The sequence below is a fragment of the Hypanus sabinus genome, chromosome 7 (genome assembly GCF_030144855.1).
Source record: "Hypanus sabinus isolate sHypSab1 chromosome 7, sHypSab1.hap1, whole genome shotgun sequence".
Taxonomy (NCBI): domain Eukaryota; kingdom Metazoa; phylum Chordata; class Chondrichthyes; order Myliobatiformes; family Dasyatidae; genus Hypanus; species Hypanus sabinus.
In genome coordinates, this window is record NC_082712.1 from 42,767,394 (window position 1) to 42,788,914 (window position 21,521).

General features: G+C 41.7%; 1 long non-coding RNA gene across 2 annotated transcripts in view; it reads left to right on the plus strand.

The window, feature by feature from the left end:
- Window positions 1–21,521, plus strand: part of LOC132396756 (uncharacterized) — a 103,554-nt gene that overhangs the window by 21,027 nt on the left and 61,006 nt on the right. The window lies entirely within an intron of this gene.

Below are 21,521 nucleotides of genomic sequence, written 5' to 3' on the forward strand. Positions count from 1 at the left end.
CTGTAGCACCAGCAAGAAATCTCTGGTGCCGCCAGTGTGTCTCGGACATCTCAGTGTGGTGGAGGGATAGTGGGACACACACCCATGAAGTCCTGATGCACCATCAATAACTCTCTCTGAGACGTGAAGGCGAGATATCGGCTTTTATTGACTGGAAGAAGGAACAAGCAGTGGTTGACCACCATACTACATCCTGGAGACAGAGAGGCCAGGCTCAGACCTCCATCACCTTTAAACAGGGGTCTGTGGGAGGAGCCACAGGAGCAGTCAGCAGGGGGCATGTCCAGACAGGTACATGTAGTTCACCACAAGTCCAGTGATAGCTACTGTGGTCCATGCTGTAGCTTTATTTTGACTTTACCAAATTCTATTATTATTCTCTAAGTGTTCTATCACCTTTCCTGCACTAATAGATTTCAGCATTTTCTCACTACATCTAACCATGCACCCACCTGCCTTGCCAGGCAGCTTCTACCCCCTAAGTTGCAAGTCTGCCAATCCCTCACTAGTCTAGGCAGCCACCCCACAGCCTGCAGAACTGAGTCATCCTTGGACCCGGAGGACTGTCTACAAAGAAGAGAATGAAGTGAGAGCTCAGTTCCAATTGAGCCCCCAAGTGATTAATGAACCCTGTAAATGTGCCGATGAAGGCTCATGCTCACTGTTAAGAACTGATTTTGTGTACATTGACCACACTGCGTGTTAATTACACTTCCCTGATTCAATTTCACAGGGAGCTGGCAGCTGATCATTACACAGAGATTGATGTGAACCAAGCAGGTCCACATGCTCTATGTGTGTCTAAAGAAAACAAAAAGTGATTGAATTTCTTGTTTAATAATTAAAAATAACACTGCAAGGACAGGTCTCAGCCTTCTCTTTTCTGAAGGAAATAGAGTATGATGCGCTCTGTCGTGGTATTCATAACTTTGCATTTCTGAGATTATTCCTATGAACCTATTTTCACCTTCTCCAGTATCCCTCTGCCCTTCACATAATAATGGAGAACCGATAGGGCTGCACACTCCAAGTGCTTTCTAAAGCAAGAATCAGAAACAAATGTGGCATAACCCCTTTCATTTTCAGTTCTTCCAGGAATAAACCCTAGTAATTTGTTATTTCATATATTTTTAAATCTGCAGCACCATTTTTTAGAGATTTATATATTTGTACTCTAGAGTTTTGTTATCAGAATGGAACAGCTCACACCTTTCTGTTGCCAAACTTACCTATCAAATTTAAAAAAATACTTTCTACACACATATTTCAAATATATTTTTATGTTGCTGCAAGCCTCCTTATTTAAGTGTGCAACTGCTCTTCTTTGACCTTAAGTACACAGCTGGGAGTTTCAGACAATATTATTTCCCCCTATATCTTTAGAGTGGAACCTTCACAGGCATTGATAATTCATTGTGATAAAGGTCACTTCCAGGCCATTATAAATGGATGAGTGGAAGGGCACCAGTGACAGATGAGTCCTAGGAGGCACCTCAACTATTTAATCCAGGCTGTTTGGATTACAAATTATGAAATTAAAGCAATGTAACAAAACAAAATCAAACCAACTTACGACCTTTACGAGGAGAAAGAGGAAACAAGATGAACGATTGCATGACCTGAACTTTGTAATTTGAAGTGATGCTGTTCTGGTATAGCTAGTGCCTGTTCTGAAAGAAGTGAATCTGATCGCTACATGGCCGTCTAATCACAGCATGGATTTTTAGTTACTTTAAGTTATGTTATTTTATTTTATTTGTATTTATTTATTTATCTATCTATTGATACAGCACGGTACCAGGCCCTTCCGGATCAACAAGCCCACACAGCCCTATGTGACTAATTACCTACTAACCCATAGGTCTTTGGGATATGGAGAAAAGCAGAGCACCTGGAGGAACATAACAGAACATAGAAATCTACAGCACATTACAGGCCCTTCAGCCCACAATGTTATGCTGACCATGTAACCTACTTGAGAAACTGCCCAGAATTACCCTACCACATAGCTCTCTATTTTTATAAGCTCTATGTACCTATCTAGGAGTCTCTTAAAAGACCGTATTGTATCCACCTCCACCATTGTCACTGGCAATGCATTCCATTCTGAGCAAAAAACTGTAGCCCTGACTATGCAAATATATTTTGTGCCTACTTCCAAGCACCTTAAAACTCTGCCCCCTCTTGTTAGTCGTTTCAGCCCTGGGAAAAAGCCTCTGACTATCCACACGATCAATGACCCTCATCCTCTTATACCTCTTTAACAGGTCACCTCTCATCCTCCATTGTTCCAAGGAGAAAAGGCCAAGGAAATCAATGTGGTTACAGGGAGAATGTACAAACTGTTTATCTTATTTCAGAAATTACTCAAATAAGGTACTGAAATCAAGATTAAATGTAGCTTTAAAGTATTTCCTGCTTTCCTCAATCGATCAAAAAAAGGAGCAAATCCTAAAATGACCCAATGAGGCTTTCTGAACAATAGTGGGATCTGACCCCAGTATTGGGGGGGGGGGGTGAGGCAGGTGGGACACTTTCAGGAGAGGTGCGTCTGTGATGGGCCATGTTGAATTTAACAACAGGCTTGTAGCGGTGTTAATGTAGAGAATGCAGAGCCATCAGCGAGCTGTCTTAACTTCCCACCAAGTTCTGACTAACATTTGCATACACCTGAATGCACAGCAAATCAGGAACAAAGTGGGGAAAGGTAGCTCAATTCACAGTAAAAGGGTGCCGAGTGCTGGCAGAGCTTTCTGTGCTGTAATGTGATCTCCAAGGTTTGGGGTTAACATTGTACTGGTCAGAATGAGGAAATCAGAATTTTGATCGGTCACACTCTTGGTTCAGCTGGAAATGTCGAAGCTAAAAGACTCTCAGGATATTGGAATCATTTGGATCATCCAAAATAGTCATATGTTAATAAATTATTACAACATTCAGCTGCATTTAATATTCTTGAAATATTAGAACAATTAAAATACTTTAAAACTTGACAATATTTAAACACTTAAACAGTGGAAAAAGGAGAGATGAACTTCAAACTCTAGTCTTTCAAACCAGTGCTGTGAGTGGAGGCGAATGGCATCACAGTCCCGGTACCTTGTTCATTCTGGGGCCAGGAATTCCCACTGTGGAGAATCACTGAAACATTGCACTTCCATGGTGATGCACTTGGACGATCCATCACCGCGATGCACTCGGGGAAATGGTGGGTGAACCATTGACACAACTGTGTGCCTTTTGTGTTCACCTGAGCTGCTCGGAGTACGTGGATAAATTCCAATATTTGCCCATAAGATCCACACATTACATAGAAATCTTCTTTTTCAAAGCAACGCACATAAAATGCTGCAGGAACTCAGCAGGCCAGGCCGCATCTGTGGAAACGAGTGCAGTCGACGTTTTGGCCAAAACCCTTCGGCAGGATCTTCTTTCTCAAACTTGTTATCTGGCCTAATTGGCAAGGCTGTTGTTGAACTGTAGAGCTCGTCACGCTTCAACATTCTGGCTTTGAATAACGCTTTCACAGGTTAAACCATTTCAAGTACTATTCTTTCAGGAAGGATGGGTTGAAGTTTACTTGAGACTTTGTAGATGAGATTGAAAAATCATTGTGAATGAAGCTGCAGCTACCAGCCAAGGTAAGATATGATATGTGGATGCTCCTGTGATATTGCTGTTCCAAACTATCCAGGAGAATGTCTATACACACCTGTGCCATGGGTTGGCTCTCCAGTGGATGGGTCTTCCTGCAGCTTCTCTCGCTGTTCTCTATCTACAGGCTTCTCTGGAGCAGGCTGCTCTCAGTCTTCCAAGCCAGCTGGGGAGCCACCTTCTTGATGTGATTGAGAAACACAAAATGCAAACCACAAGAAGCAAACGGAAATACCGTATGAAAACCCCTTCCCCTCAGTAGCAGGAGATGGTTAAGAGCATTGATACTTTTTGCAATTCCTTACTTAAAATGTTATACCTTGTATACAAAACCACACAGGTTTATTCTATTAATGAATTACTCAGTTGAAACAGTTATTCAATTAAGGATTTGAAAACACTGAAATTACCATTCAGGAATAAATCATTTTAGTAATTTAAAGCACCCCATATAATAATTGTGAATATCTATACTTAATGGCTGATTAAATAATTACATAGAATACTAAGCCGGGTATAAAATGTGACAGTTCGACTGCACTCTTTTCTAAACTTCTCTGTCATTCAGTCATTGAGATCTAGTTATGTGCTCCGGGATTAACCTCCACTTCACTGAAGTGAGACTCTTGAGTTTATTTCTGCTTTCTTTATTAGGAAACAAAAAATGGAATGATGCAAGCTGTTGTATTTGTTATGCTTCTCTGATGCTCCGAGACCGAATAAAATGTAAGCAGTTCAAACAGTTTAAATGTCATAATCTTCTGAGAAACCATGGCTTAGGGGTGCTGGCAACTTTGCAGATCAGTCTGTCAAATATATCATTATTACTTAGCCTTTTCCATTTGGGTTACTAAAGCACTGATTAGCCTCGAAATTGGGTTGATTACGACCCACTTTCTATGTATGAATTATCTTTATAGCAATGTAACCCCAGGTCATGCTGGCCAAGCCATCATTTCCAAATGAAATTGTGTTCATTGGGAATCTGAGCACATTTCATTTCAGCACCTCTTTAGTTTCCTGGCATCTGGAGTTCAGCTAATGACATCCCCTCTCATACAACACCTATTTCTGATCTTACGGACATAAATTGTGCAAATATTCTCTCAATAGTTATAGTTAAGCACTGGAATTCCCACCAACATGTAAATAAAAGGGTCTCAAGTCTGATTTTAACAGAGCGAGACATTTGCTAGACTGAAATTCCATAGCTTCATGGAGTTTTCCAATCACTTTCTTTGCATTGTTAGTGTTCACGGCCTTCATGTAGTACGCTTTGTGCTGCTGTCCTTGGCCATCTTTAATGGGCCGTATGGTGGGAACACTAACAGAACAATCCTCCATTAGTGCAATGGTTCATGGCAGAGGAGGGTGATGATGGCATAGCCACGTCTCGCCTCTCCCTTGTTTGCCACAGAATAGCAGCAGCCCCCTTCAAAGTTCAAAGTGAAATTTATCATCAGAGTTCATACAGCTAGGGCACCATGTACAATCCTGAGATTCTTTTTGCTACGGGCATACTTAGCAAATCCATAGACCAGTAACTGTGAACAGGATCAATGAACGACAACCTGCGCAAATGCAGGTATAAATAAGTAGCCTCTTGGTACGTGTTTGGGGACAAGTCCTTTGAATTCTGAAGCTCAGCAAGGGTGATCAAGCTCTTTGGATCTGGGCTTGTTGACCAATCTAAAGGTTTTGTTTCAGCCACTCTCTCAGGGTTTAACATATGCCCAGGCTGATTCTGGACTATTTTCTGGACAATTGTGTTTTTCTCAGTTGCTGTAGTAGATTGATAACCCACCTGACACCACTGTCCCATAATGGTCTTGGTCTTGAAACCTAAACTCATTGGTATGTACTTTAAGGAAGGATCCACTCACTTTGGGCACGTGATGGGAACCTGGAGTGAGCTTCAACCCCTTACTGCTGAACCAGCAGCACTAACACCATGTACTTGTGTCTTGGTATGGAGAAACAACTGAAGCAGTGTGCAGAGTTTGTTGCCATGGAGAAACTTGCAGGCCAGGGAGTGCTATACAGCCAAATTAAAGACAGTGAGATCACAGAGCAACAAACTATCTGCTGGAGAAACTCAGTGGGTTGAACAGCATCCGTCGATGTTTTGGGTCAAAGCTCTGGAATGCCAACAATTCCTTACCTCCCACAGACCCTGCTCGACCTGCTGAGTTCCTCCAGCAGATTGTTTAATTGCCCAGTGTCGTTTCCTGTGAGCTAGCAGATTTCATTGCCTCCATGATTTGATGAGAGAGACCACAGGATCCAGGCCATTTGCCAGTAACAGGAGCAGGTGCACACAGTCCCTAGCAGTGACCACACTCGACATGCTGAGCAGGGACTCCTCCGCTTTGAGAGCTGCACTACCTACTTCGGCTCACCCAGCACCAGCTCTCCTTGGCAACACAGTGGCTCACTCCACACTGAGCTGAGGATCGGTGAGGTCACAGCAAAGGGTTCATTTCTGTGGAGTGTTGGCAGAAGGCTGAGCCCTCACCCGGGTTCTTGGCACATCAGAGAAGAGGGCAGGGGATTGTGCCAGGGCACAGAGCAGCAACACTGTCAGTAATGCATCTCTCTGTGTACAATGCGATAATGCATTCTCTGTGTTAATTCCATTCGTGCTGACCTTCCATAGTATACATCCTGAATACTAAAGGAGATCTCAGTGTATTCCAGCCTTGAGGCCGTAGCCACACAGCACAGAAACCGGCCATTTGGCCCATCCGGTTCATGCTAACTGTGGTGAACTATGTGCCTGTCGGGACACGCCCCTGCTGACTGCTCCTGTGGCTCCTCCCACAGGCCCCTGTATAAAGGAGACCTGCGGCCTGAAGATCGGCCTCAGTCTCCAGGACCTTGTATGATAGACACTCACTCACTCCTGGTTCCTTCTTCCAGTCAATAAAAGCCGATATCTCGCCTACGTCTCAGTGTGAGTTATTGATGGTGCATCACTAACCATAGTGCCCATCAAATTGTAAAGCCTTCCTACCGTTCCCTATGATTAATAAAATGATTTTCAGCTGTTGTTATTGTTATTGTGCCTGCCTCAGCCATTTCCTCTGGCAGCTCATTCCGTGTTTACACTGTGGTCTTTGTCTTCCAAAATCTTAACATAAAAGTTGTTCAATGTTTCATCAATTTTCTCTTATCGATCTTATAAGGACTTGTCTTATTTGTATGTGACATACAGCCACCCAAGCAAACTGTGGAGCTGTGCTTCAGGCACACAGCAAACATTTGTGCCTGTGTTAAATAAGGCATAAAAATGCACATCCTTTGAATTTTGCACCCATTTCAAGGAAAATATTGTTGAGCATGAAACTGCTAGGGAACTTCGTGTCACAATTCACCTTCGTGCTGACACTTTATCCCCATATGATTATGTGACTATGTGGCTGTCATCAATGTGTGCCGTGCAAACTCTGGACTTACTGACACAAATTGTACCTTTGACTTCCTGTTCCCTCACAACCAAGTGAATAACCAACAATGCGGTAAGGTCCACAACTGTATCATTATTTTTAATAGACATCCGGCCACACTATTACCCTCCAGGTGATATCGTCACACAGAGACTGACTGTGGCACCAATGCACTGGATGCTGGAGCCTCGATGTTAGTACATGGTACGAGACTTGATAGGCTGATCTATGGTGTGGCTGGTCCCACCACACAGCACAGCTGCTCACAGTTCCTCTTTTTCCCTCCTCCCTTCCTCCCCCGGCCCTGGGTTCCCTGCTCCCCCACCATTTCACTTACCTGCATGGCAACCCTCCTGACTGTCACAGAGAGTGCTCTTTCAGGCCAATAAGCTGGTTCCCAGATGAGTGTGGGAATGTGTTGGAAGCTGGGAAATAGGCAAGGAACTGCTGAGCCAAATGCTTCCAAAAGTGAGACCTGATACAGCTGTCTCCGAATTGTACATGGTGAGAACTGGCACACCCTTCTGCTCAGGTACTTCCAACAGCCAGGTGGAAATTGACCCCAGGACTTTTGTCTCCATACCACTTAAAGATTCAATATCTGAATGATTGAATCAGGTAGTGAGCAAGGAGCATAAAGGTCTTACATTGCACCTTAGTAACACTAGATGCCAGTAATGTGCTGGTGTTATGCCTGCCAGCGGCCCTAGTAAATGTGTCAAACTGATCTAATCACTCATGGTGATTTCTGGCTTTTAAGCCACTGGTTAACTATCTGTGACAGCCCAAATCCAGGTGATGCCATTGAACATGGAGAGACAGCAAGATAACTCCCAGATGATACTCTATCCACCTCATAATACCAGCAAAGACTAAGTTGAAGGCTTTAAAAATGAAGTGGTGGCAGTTATTGGTGGGGGAGCAGTGACAATTGATGTTGGCTTTCTTCATGTAATAAGCATGGGAGAGAAGAAGAATGGAATGAAAAGCGTGTTCAGGTCAGGATCCTTGAGCAAACGAAACCTTTCCATGGTTCCAGTCCCTTCTTTACCGTCACAGAGATGTATCGACCTTTCTGCTCCCTGAGACCATTTACACTAATCCTATTTTTTTTTATTTTCCCCACATTCTCATCAGCTCCTCCCAGATTCCACCACTTGCTGATGCATTAGGGAAAAATATAATGGCAAATTAACCCTAACAACCCACACATTTTATGGTGTGGAGGAAACCAGAACACCCGCACGTGGCTGCAGGGAGAACATGCAAACTCCACACAGTCATTAGCATTGAAACTAAGTTTCTGGAGCTGCGGTACAATGATTCCACTAGCATCATGACAGTACTGACTTTAGTCGAACAATTTAATGGTGAATGCTTTCAAATTCACATTGACATCTCTATAACCTTCTCTCACACTACAATCATTCAGGATTTTCTTATTTCTCCAAGTGTGATTGCAGATCTTCCCCACCTTAAATTTCCTATTTATCCATGGCCAAGCCTTGGGTTAGGTTGTAAACCCAGGAACCCTCCCCGAACCTCATGAATTATCTGATGACTTTAAGGCCCTCTGTAACACTGTTTCTGGCCAAATTTGAGGTCAGTTGCTCTAATGTATCAGCATATATCTCCACCTCAAATATTGTTTAATAATATGCCTGACTAGTTCATTGGGACAATTTACATTCTTAACGATGTTAGGGGCACACAATGTTTTTTTGTTGTTGGAAACTAGAAGCTTTTGATGGTGTCATTGAAGCTTCCAGTGGTTTTACAAGAAGCTTTTGATGGATCAACCTCCAATGTCAGTGTCCAGAACCTGGGTCAGCAAAGTACTCTATTCCAATATTCACAGTAGTGAAATCCCATTGACTGGTTGTATGTAGCTTCAGTCATCTTACAGCTGCTCTAGGGTGAAGAACCATTTCATGAAATTATATAAATGAGCCAGTATCCTGAAGATTGTCTCCAAACCAAGCCCTTCCAGAAGAAACCCTGCAGAGGAGTCCCATCCTGGTGCTTCACATGTGAGTTTGCCAATGATACAACTGTTGTCTTCAGAATCTCAGATGGTGATGAGGAGGTATACAGGCATGAGATAGATCAGCTGGTTGAGTGAAGGCACAATAATAACCTCTCACTCAACATCAATAAGTCCAGGGAATTGATGACACACTTCAGGAAGAAGAAATCAGTATAACCCTCAGCTGTTCTCATCGAGGGGACAGCAGTGGAAAGGGTAAGCACCTTCAAATTCTTGAGTGTCAACAGATCTACCTTGTGCTGAACATCTCAATGCAGTTACAAAGAAGGCATGCCAGTGGCTGCATTTCCTTAGGATTCTGAGAGGTTTGAGTACGTCATAAAAGACTCCAGCAAATTCCTACAGATGCACTGTAGAGAATTTCCTGATTGGCTGCACACCAGCTGGTATGGAAGCACCAATATGCAGGACTGGAAAGCACTACAGAGCATTGTGAACTTAGACAGCTCCATCATGGGCACAAGCCTCCCCACCATCAAGTACCGGTACATGTTCTGAGACAACACCTAAAGAAGGTGGTATCCATAATGAAAGACCTTCATCAGGCAGCCATGCCCTCTTCTCATTACTACCATCAATGAGGAGGTATAGGAGCCTAAAGATGTATAATTAACATTTTAGGAACAGCTTCTTCCCCTTTGCCTTCAGATTTCTGAATGATCTATGAACCCATGAACACTACCTCACTATTTTGGCTCTATGTTTTGCACTGTTTTTGATTTTTATATATTTGATTGTAATTTTTATGTATTGCACTGTACTGTTGGTGCAAAGCAACCCAGTTTATGCCATACGTCAGTGAGAATAAACTGATTCTGATCTTATTTTGCAGGTAGCCTACTGAGTGAGCATACTTTTATTGATGGACAAACTGAGTAAAACAGCCCACTTACTCGGCGATCCTTGATCAAAACTGATTTCCACTTTCAGTTCTCAAAGTGTGATTGGATTGCTTTATGAACCTGAGTTCCCAAGAATACTTCTCACCACTTTCTCAGTGGTAATGTGTGCAGGAAGGATGGAAAAGAAGCGATGATAACATATGCTTTCAGCAAACATTTTCCTTCATCAAAATCCAGACTTAAGGGCAAGTGTCAGAAAAACCAGCCAGCCTCATAAGTAGTTGACTCACTGCTCCATCTGAACTTGCTCATTCATTCCCTAACCCTGTCCCTAGGTGGCAGAGGGATCAGAATTTGTCACTGATTTCTATCCATGGGTGACACAAGGATATGATCTGTGTCTTTGCTCTTTCCAGTTACTCAGAAGAAGATTTCAGGGCTTCAGACTGTACTTTTGATTGGCGGGGGGAGGGGGGGGTGACTTTGTGACTAAAGAAACTAACAGCATTTTTGCTGTATTTTGTACTGTAAGTAAAAATTAATCACCAACTCTCTTGCAGTGAGTCAGTCAATTAAAAATAGTAAAAAACATCAGTGATGACCTGAAATTAGATGGGATGTGAGTCAGAGAAGTAGCACTGGAGAGCTCAGGGTGGATGTTAAATGAACAACTCTACTGAAGAATAGAGTGCTAACCAGGAAGAAAAAAAACAAATTTATGAGCAGGCACTGGACGGTCAATGCAAGGAGAGAAAGCAGGGAGCAAGTTAAGAGATTAATTCCTTCCCTCCCAGGAGTGCATAGTGCAGAAAGTGGAGGGAGAGCTTGGAGAAAGGAACCTCCCCCATACTCCTAAGTGTTAGGTTTGGTACATGTCTTAATGCAGATTAATTGGACCTGGTTATATCCCAGCCACTGTTATTCCAGATGACTTTGATTTCTTGAGTATACACAGCTGGGTGGCCTTGAGACTTGTGAAGCATTGCAGAAGGATCAGGGAGATATCAACATGCCAGGGGAATGAATGGAATCCATGCAGGTGGAATATAATACAGAAAAATAATAAGCTCATCTGCTTTGGTAGAAAAGCACAACTTTTTAAACAGAAAGTGATTGAAGGGTATTAGTGTACAAAATAACTTGTACATGCTTGTAAAATGAAAGATGACATGAGGGACATTGAGCAATCAGGAAGATATATCGCACATTGGTTTTAATTTCAATAGGATTAGAATGTAAGAGTTGAGAATTAAACTTGAAGGAGAAACAAATGTATTGAAGAGGGTCCATGTGGATTTCAGTAAGCAATTTGGCAAGGTCTCACATGGGAGATGGGTTTAACAGATGAGAACCCACAGATTCCAAGGCAAATTGTATTCAAAATTGGCTTATTTATTAGAGGCAGGGGTAACTGTAAACACACGAGATTCTGCAAATGCAGAGCAACACACACAACGTCCTGGAGGAGCCCAGCAGGTCAGGCAGCATCTATGGAGAAGAATGAATGTTGGCTATTTATTCCTCTCCATAGATGCTGCCTGACCTGCTGAGTACCTCCAGCATTTAATGCATGAGTGTGACTGTGGAGGATTTTGTTTTTGTGATTGGATGTCTGAGACCTGTGATGTACCACAGGAACTGGTGTTGGGACCCTTACTACTTGGTACATACAGTAACAATTTGTAGGGGGTAGTAACCAGCAGATGACACAAATATCAGTGGTTTTTTTTTGCAGATGGGGAGGTGATCATAGGCTACCAGATGATTTTGATTGGCTGACAAAATTGGCAGGGTAGTAGCAGATGGAAGTTCATCCTAAAAAAGTGTGAGGTGCTGCATTTTGGGAGATCAAGTAAGGGTAGGAAATAAACCACGGATGTTAGGAGCTATGGAGTGTTGATGAACAACAGGACTTCGGTGTTTAAGTCCAAGGATACATGAAGGTGGGATAGAGTGGTGAACAATACAGTACAGGGTGTTTGCCTTCATAAGCCAGAGTGTAGAATATAAGAACAGGGAGGTTATGCTTCAATCTTAAAAAACATTGGTTAGGCCACAGCTGGAGTGCTGTGTACAGTTCTGGTCACCACACTATAGGAAGGGTGTGATGCTGGGACAAGTAGAGGGGAAATTCACCAGGGTTTTGCCTGGGATGGAGTGCTTCAGTTCGGAGAGTGGATAGCTGGATCTGTTTTCTTTGCAGCATAGGAAGCTGAGGATGGACCTGACAGAGGTGTAAAACAAATCGAGGGTAGATGGAGTTAAACTTATCCTTGGAGCTGGCAGCATAGGTTTAAGATAAGGAGGAAGAGAGTTAAAAAGATCTGAGGAGAAGTTTTTTCACATCGTGGAAATTGGGAATGCACTGCCTGAGTAGGAGGTGGAGCCACATCCTCCAACAAACATGAGAACGTCTGCAGATGCTAGAAATTCAAAGCAGCACATGCTAAATGTTAGAGGAACTCAGCAAATCAGGCAACAGCTATGGAAAAAGAGTAAACAGTCCTCTCACATTTAAGTTGTATCTGGATCAGGCATGGGCAAACTACGGCCCGGGGGCCATATGCGGCCCGTTAAGCTTTTTAATCCGGCCCGCAGAATTTGATGAAATTATATTAATAAACCTTGTTAACGTTTTTTTTCCCTGCAATTCTGGCGTTTTCCCAATAGATGACGCACTCTATATACATTGACCTTTGTTGAGGTGCAGCGTATTACTCCACATTTGCGCTTTACTCTTTGTTCGGCTCAACCTATTTGTGTGAGCAGGCGTTCAGCGTCATGAACATCAACAAAGCCAGCCACAGATACAAGTTAACTGACCAACACCTCAGATCCATCCTGAGAATCGCCACTACAAAACTAAATCCAGACTTTGATGCGCTGGCTAAAAAGGGAGACCAACAACACAGTTCCCACTGAAATTAAAAATAAGTTTCTTCATTGTGTTATGTAAAAAATGCATTTGAAAATATTTTTTTCAATAAGCCTTACATGTTACATGTCATTTCTGTTAAGTGATGGACATGAGTAGTGCGCAGGTGCACGTACGTTCTCAAAATAAAAAATGCCCTCCAGATCAAATAACGCGCTCCGCATACTGGCGCGCTGTCACTGTTCTGTCCTTGTGCTGGTCATTGTTGAGTTTTGGCACAGGGGACAATTGAATAAGAAGGAGCAGGACAAGTAGACCTGCATCTCCTACCGTTTTTGAAATAAAGACAGTCAGGAGGAGAGTGATGATGATAATATCTTGAAGGATAACAGAATTTTCAGTGCTTTAAAATAATAACTGTTACTATTAAAAAAAAGCTGTATTTTATTCATTTAATTTTCAGTGTTTTAAAAGTCATTTCAATAAATAGCTAAATACTATGGGACTTCAAAGACAGATATTTTGTTGTAATGCATTTGTTCATTTTCAGTTGAAATTAAAGCACATGTTTTCTACATATCCCATGATATTTTATTTTCTCTTATGAGGTTTATTACCAAAACACTCTGTCCATCTGCTCCTGGTCCGGCCCCCCTGTCAAATTTTAGAACCCTTTGTGGCCCACAAGTCAAAATGTTTGCCCACGCCTGATCTGGATGAACTCTTGAGTTAGAGAGCTTGATAGAATTGCTGCCTTTGCTCTGTTGTTTGGGTGTTTCAAGAGGAGGTTTATCCATTCAGGACAGAGATTAGGGTAAATTAGTTCACCCAGATGTTGGAGAACCTTTAGATTTCTTCAAGGGTGAGGGATGTGGATGCTCAGTCACTAAGAACATCTTATATATAGATTTTTAGATGTTAAGGAATCTAGGGATATGTGGTTAGCATAGTTAAGTAGCATAGAGGTAAAAGATCAGTCAAGCTCTTATGAATAGCATAGCAGGCTTAAAGGACTCGATCACCACACATGCTTGTACTTCACATGTGGTTAATTTAAAGCTAAGCCAGATATTGGACAGGTACCATGATCATAGGGCCCCTGTATTAATTCCGAGCAGTGCTGTTAGGAAGTTACTCATCATGGTCTCCATTGTGGTGCACATTGTCTTCATGCTGCGCAATTGAGTTAAAAGCCACCAGACTTAAGATTTCAAAACCACTTGGAAATACACGATTTAGCAAAGTTCAGGATGCAACTCTTCCTAACTGATAAGCAGTCTCTTTAGTTTCCTTTTGGACAATGGCTAACAAAATGATCTCCATTGGATTTTGATAAATGGCTCTCTTATGAATTGAAGAAGTATGGCAGCCCTGAATCAAACCATGAGAAATAGTAAAGGAAATATTGGCAGATAACAGGAGAACAGACACAAGGCAGGTGAACTTTATCAGATTGAATGTTAAACTGAAAATTCCCACAACATGACCTATATTGTGTATAGTGGGAATTTGTTTGATAGTTCTGGAGGCTTATTTAATTAATGTAAGCTTGCAGAGCAGAATTACTGTAGTGCTACGTATTTCTACACACAAGGCGGGAAATTCAAGGTAAAATTTAACTATTAAGATGTTTTGATTTGACTTAGTCACAGGAACCTATTAGTATGTCTAGGTAAATGTGGTACGTTTCTTTTTATTACATGCCTTCAATTAAAAAAAGACTGATCAATCTTTATTTCTAATTTGTGGGCTTCTTTGTGACAGGATGTGATAGACAGAAATCAACCTCTCACCTAATCCAATCTGTGTTGGTGCATGAAAAAAAGCACGAGGGAGCAGGCAAAATGGTGACCAGGTTCGAGCAGCCACCAATCCACATAGATCGGCAATTGAAATGGATTTCCTTTGGATTTGTCATTAACTGACACCAATGGCTGTATAAGTATCTGTCGGTGCCTTATCTTCTGTTAACTGTTCTCTCAGTGTGCATTTTCACTGTGTAGTTGCAATCTGATTTCCGTACTTTGCTGAAACCTTTCTCCGAGCCTTAAGTCTCTGGGTAACTTAGGAACAATTGGACATAGTGGGTGGGCAAAATGTGGCACAGAAACATTGTTATTAGTACTTCAGACTCTTCGTCCTCAGACCTGTGTAAGTTTCAGGAGAGGAAAAACTAAGTCCAAACCGAATTTTAAAAAGCGACCTTGAAACTCTGCTGAAAATTTGAATCCCTCAGGAGTTTGAAGAATGAAGGGGTTAAGTCTATATTATTGTTTATTTAAAAAAGTAAGCTTCTCCATTACTGATGTTTGCATTAATAATGAAAAATAATATAAGGTAATGAAATTGCATTGAACTTTAGAATCTTTGAAAACATGAATACAAAAGAACAATTTGTCACTGTCTTTATGGGGAAAATGCACAGCATCAAATTGTTGTAAGCTCTTTTGAGCTGATCTTGCGATTTCCATTAATTGATGGTCCAGGTAATTGAATTTGCTCCCAAACCTGATTAAATTTCATGAGGTGAGGACTGTTTGCAAAATTGATGTAACAGTTAAAGCCATTGTACAGGAATTGAAATTTCACTCCTGGGGTTCTAGCAATGTAATACAGTGAGAGAGACTGAAATCTGGGAAGTCATACTGTGGCAGAAAATGTAAATATCAGTGTTCAGGCTTAGTATAAAATCAATGAGAATAAGGTGGCTCTCTCTAATTAGCGCCCTCATATGTAATTTTTTATGCTGCTATAATTAATCCCTTTTTCCTGAAGGTGTTGATTTAAATTTAGTTAAGGTCCATTGATGCTGCTTAGCTCCTAGTACTCACACAAGGGCTATCGTTGATTTGCCTTCCTAGACAATGAGTACTATCTAGCTGCAGAGGGGATTATAAGTGATTACAAACTTATTCTCATCTAACTTCTGCAGGTTCTGATGGGATTCAGTGGAAAAGTATAAACTATAGGAATTCTGCCTCTTCCTTTTTCTTTTTGAGCAACTACTTGTGAAGATAGACTCAGTAGCCACTTCATTAGGTGCAGGAGTGAAACCTGGTGTAGTTTCCTGCTCCTATAGCCTGTTCGCTTTAAGGTTCAATGTGTTGTGCATTCAGAGATGCACTTCTGCATAACATTGTTGTAATACATGATTATTTGTGTTACTGTTGCTTTCCTGTCAGCTTGAATCAGTCGATGTTCTTTGTTTCTCACACCATTCTTTGTGAACTCTAGAAACTATTGTGTGTGAAAATCTCAGGAGATCAGCAGTTTCTGAGATACTCAAACCACCCCGTCTGGCACCAGCAATCATTCCATGGTCAAAGTAATTTCTGATGCTGATTAACCAGGTTGTGGATGGATAATCTGTAAACTGATAATTGGTCTGAACAACGACTGAACTTCTTGATCATGTCTACATTGAGTTGCTGGCACATGAATGGCTGATTCAATCTTTGCCTTTTCACTATGTACTCTGGCAATATCCGAACCCAAGTGCAGAGGAAAGACAGATTAATATAGAGACAGGGATGAAAGTTTACTCATAATAATTATAAAGAACATCAGTGGCTCAGCTCAGCGACACTACAAGAAGTAACATTCTGTAAACCAGGTCCTCATGATTAGCACTAATTGGGATCTGCTTAAATAATACAAATGACATGAAATCCCTGAGTCTATCAAAATAAACTTAACATGTTTAAACAGAAGGCACAAGGAGAGTGCTTTACAAAGAGTGAGTCGCTCAATAAAAAAACACATGGAACTCTAAACGATTAATGACTGTCATTGAACAACAACTAACCAATCCAGGTGCTCTAAAAACCTGAGTCCAATGCTCTGTTGCGCTCCACACAGGCCTGAAGAGCTCATTACAGCATTAACAAGCAAATGTACAGGTATACCTAATGAAGTGGCTACTGAGTGTATTCTGATTGGAAGTGAGGGAGATTTGAGCAGACCAATGGAGGGCTATGGCCAGATGCAGAGAGCTGACATTTATTACAGAGCTGTGCAAAGTGATACACAACAGAATGAAAACTGAGAGATATTATAGTTTTAAAGAGAACTTACAAATGAAAGGCCAGTCTTGAAGTTGATAGTTTAAAATGCATTTGTGAGCTAGACTTTATAAATAATAGCTGACAGTATAAAAGCAAGGAAGTTAAATTAGCCCTTTATAAATCATTGTTAACACATCAGCTGGAGTTTGTGCCCATCAATATTTCCACAAAAGGCCATGGAGAAAGTGCAGGGATGATTTATTTAAATTATATCAAGGATGAATGATAGTTATGTGAAGAGATTGATGAGAGAGTGTTTTCCTTAGAGTGGAGAAGGTAAATGGGATATGTCCATAATTACAACTGCAAAGATGAGCAATAATCAATTTGTACAGATTTTGGATAATTGTCTAAAACACTCTTTAAGAATATCAATACACTTTGACTAATTTGAATAGAGAGTTCATAAATTAATATGCTGGATGGATAATATAGAACTCAGAATATAGATTAAAAAAAACAGGCTTATAGTCAGAGAGCGATAAAACAAACGGCCAATTACTTCAACATGAAAGTCGATGGGTCTCTGTTGATACAACAAACAGTGAGACCTGCAAGACACAGGGATATGAAATTATGGTTTGCATCTTGCTGATAACTTACTCAAATATTTGGAGTTTGAAAAGACCCAAAACATATTAGTAGGAAATGAATCATAAAAAATAAATTTGTGCAAAAAGGGATTCAATGTTTCAGTCAGTAAGATTTTATTGAGTAACTGGATCGTGGGTGGCTAATTTGTAAGCAGATGCTTGAGATGTTGATGTGTACTGTTCTGATTGTGGTTTGGGATGAAGGGTTTGTAATAAGAGTAAACGATTCTAATTACCAGACTTATTACTCTCTCCAGCTACTGCAAACTATTAAAAAGAACAGGCGGAAATGATCCAAACACTGCGGGGGGTAAGGATGGAGATATTATTTAATACAACCAGGACCTGTAATGCACTGCCTGAAAGAGGGTTGCAAATACTTTGAATAATAATGTTCGAAGGGACTTTAGACTTGAAAAGAAAAAAAACTTGCAAGTGTGCAAGTTCAGAACAAGAAAATAGGATGTATTTGATAGGCCTGTCAAAGTGCTGGCCCAGACATGATGGGCTGAATGGCTTTCTTCTGTGCGATAGTTTTTAATAGTCTGTCTGTTTGGCAATGGTCAACACACAACTGCTGAGCAATGTCACCGTATTGTGATTTTATATCCAAACCAGTATTGATCTACCTGGCTTTGTCAATGTATTGGTCTTTATTTATTTTGGAGAAGGGAATTTATAGAAGCACAGGAAATCAGTGTTAATCTTATTCTCTGTGCCCCAAGTGGTATTATTACCTCAAGATCATGCCACATATAATGTAGTAATCATCTTTTCTCATCTAGATATTATTGATATTTGAATGTATCAAAGAATATATGATTAGAACAAATCTTAAATGCAATGCACTCCTTTATAACTTTATGATATTATTTCAGGATATGAATCAATGCTTGCATCAGGATTTGTTGCCAGCTCTTTGATTTTAGTGCTACGTTAAACAAGCTGCAGCTTAATTATGCACTGCCTCGATGGAGAAGTGAGAGGGAATCTTATTACAATCAATAAGCCAGAGACGAGGCTGGCAAAAGATCCTTCTTGAAATATCCCTGAGGAGGATTTGAATAACTTGGATTCTGCATGGGAGACTGTGCATAGCAGGGTATTGCTGGGGATACGTGGCATCAAAAGGAATGACCGTGGCATTTCATTGGAGTGTACATCACCACTCATTTTTATGTTCTCTTTATTTTTGTCATTGCATCATGCTCCATATGGACATATGTTCAGTGTGGTACAGAGTTTAAGTGACATCTGACTGAGGTAAAACTACACTTGCTCCACTTGGGTAGTCTAGATCCTGATGGCATGATCACTGTATTGGAATTAGTTTATTATTATCACATGTACCAAGGTACAGTGAAAAGTTTATCTTACATACTATTTATACAGATCAAATTATTCCACAGTGCATTGAAGTAGTATAATGTAAAATAATAACAGAATGCAGAATAAAGTGTAAAAGCTACTAAAAACAGCGTAGCAAGGGTAAATGATAGAGGGCAAGATCATAATGAGGGAGATTATGAGGCTGAAAGTCCATCTTGTTGTACAAGTGGTCATTCAAGAGTGTGATAACAGTGGGATCAAAGCTGTCCTTAAGCTTGGCGGTGCATGCTTTTGGGATTTTGTATCTTTTGTCTGATGGGAGAGGGAAGAAGAGAGAACGACGTGGTTGGTGGGAATTTTGATTATGTCGGCTGCTTTACTGAGGCAGTGAGAAGTATAGGCAGAGTCCACAGTGTGGAGGCTGGTTCTGTGATGTGCTGAAGTGTATCCATAACTCTCTGCAGTTTCTTGAGGTCATGTGTAGCGCAGTCACCATACAAACCCATTATGCATCCAGACAAAATGCTTTCTATGGCACACTGATAAATTCTCCAACTTCTAGTAAAATGCTTCCCCTTTGTCCCTTTTCTCTCTCCTCCTGATCCACCTGGATTTTCCTGTACCTACCCTAGCCCTAACACCCTATTTCTTTTCCTTCCTCCACCCATTCCATCTACACGTTACCCACGTACCTCTCCAACAGGTTTCCCTTCCCCCACCACACCCATCTGCCCCTCTGAACTCTCTCTCTTTATTCCATCCTCTAACTTCCTGTCCTATCAGATTCCATCATCTTCAGCTCTTTATCCATTCCACCTATCACATCTCACCTATTTTCATTGTCCCCTCCCCATCTGTCTATCACTCCCTCCCTTACCCGAGTCCACCATCCATCCCAGTAGCTCTTGCCCCACCCCTTCCCTCCACCTTTTATACTGGCTACAACACCTCCGTCTTTCAGTTCAGGTGAAGGGTCTCAACTTGAAACATTGATTATCATTTACCCTCTATAGATACTGCCTGGCGGCATCCGTTGAAAGAAGCAGTCAACGTTTTGGGTCGAGACCCTTCGTCAGGACGAAAGAAGGAGGGGGCAGGGGCCCTATTAAGAAGGTGGGGAGAGGGTGGAGAACCAATCAGAGGAAAGATCAAGGGGTAGGGGAGGGGAAGCAGGGAGGGGATAAGCAAGAGAGGTGAAGAAGGAATCTAAGGGGAAAGCACTATGGGTAGTAGAAGAAGGCAGGATCATGAGAGGTCATGGGGAAGGGAGAGGGAGCAAATTACCGGAAGTTGGAGAATTTGATGTTCATACCAAGGGACTGGAGACTACCCAGACGGTAGATGAGGTGTTGCTCCTTCAACCTGAATTTGGCCTCAACATGGCAGTAGAGGAGGCCATGTATGGACATATCTGTGCTATCTGTGCTATCTATCACATATCTGTGCTACTCCTGTCCGTACACCTCATCTCTTACCACCATTCAGGGCCCCAAACAGTCCTTCTATATGAGGCAACACTTCACTTTTGAGTCTGTTGGGGTAATCTATTGCATCCAGTGCTCCTGGTGCGGCCTCCTCTACATCGGCGAGACCCAATGCAGATTGGGGGACCGCTTCGTTGAGCACCTACGCTCCATCCGCCACAACAGTCAGGATCTCCCGGTTGCCACCCACTTTAACTCTCCCTCTCATTCCTATTCGGATATGTCCATACATGGCCTTCTCTACTGCCATGATGAGGCCAAACTTCAGTTGGAAGAACAACATCTCATCTACCGTCTGGGTAGTCTCCAGCCCCTTGGTATGAACATCAAATTCTCCAACTTCCGGTAATTTGCTCCCTCTCCCTTCCCCATGACCTCTCATGATTCTGCCTTCCTCTACTACCCATAGTGCTTTCCCCTTAGATTCTTTCTTCACCTCTCTTGCCTATCCCCTCCCTGCTTCCCCTCCCCCACCCCTTGATCTTTCCTCTGATTGGTTTTCCACCCTTTCCCCACCTTCTTTATAGGACCCCTGCCCCCTCCTTCTTTAGCCCTGATGAAGGGTTTTGACCCAAAACGTTGACTGCTTCTTTCAACGGATGCTGCCTGACCTGCTGAGTTCATCCAGCTTTTTTGTATGTCTTGATTTGACCACAGCATCTGCAGTGTACTTTGTGTTTATAGATACTGCCTGACTTGCTGAGTTGCTTCAGCGTCTTGCATGTTTTTAACACCTTGTTCTATTCTTGAAGAGGGTACAGGGGAGGCTTACCATTGTGGCTCTGGGGTCAGTGACTTCAGATAGAAGGAGAGGAAGAAGAAGCAAGGGCTGTTCTGCTTGAAGCAAGTGGGAAATTTGATAAAAGTAATGTGTTTTGACAGAATAGACACTGAGAAGTCAGTCCACTGTCAGCAGAGTCAATTACAAGAACACAGAGGAAAGATATTTGACAGAAAGATCAAAGGGGAAATGAAGAGAAATTATTTTACACATCAGGTTGTAATTATCTTCAGCGTACCACCTGAAAGGATGGTTGAAGTTGATTAAATTGTAATTTTCTAAAGAAGATTGGATATACACAAGGAAAGGAAGATTTTCAGGGTAAGAGCAGTGGATTAGGACTAATTGGATAGCTCTTTCAATGAGTTGAATGGCTGTATTGTGGGGTTGTGTGGGCTGTGTTTTA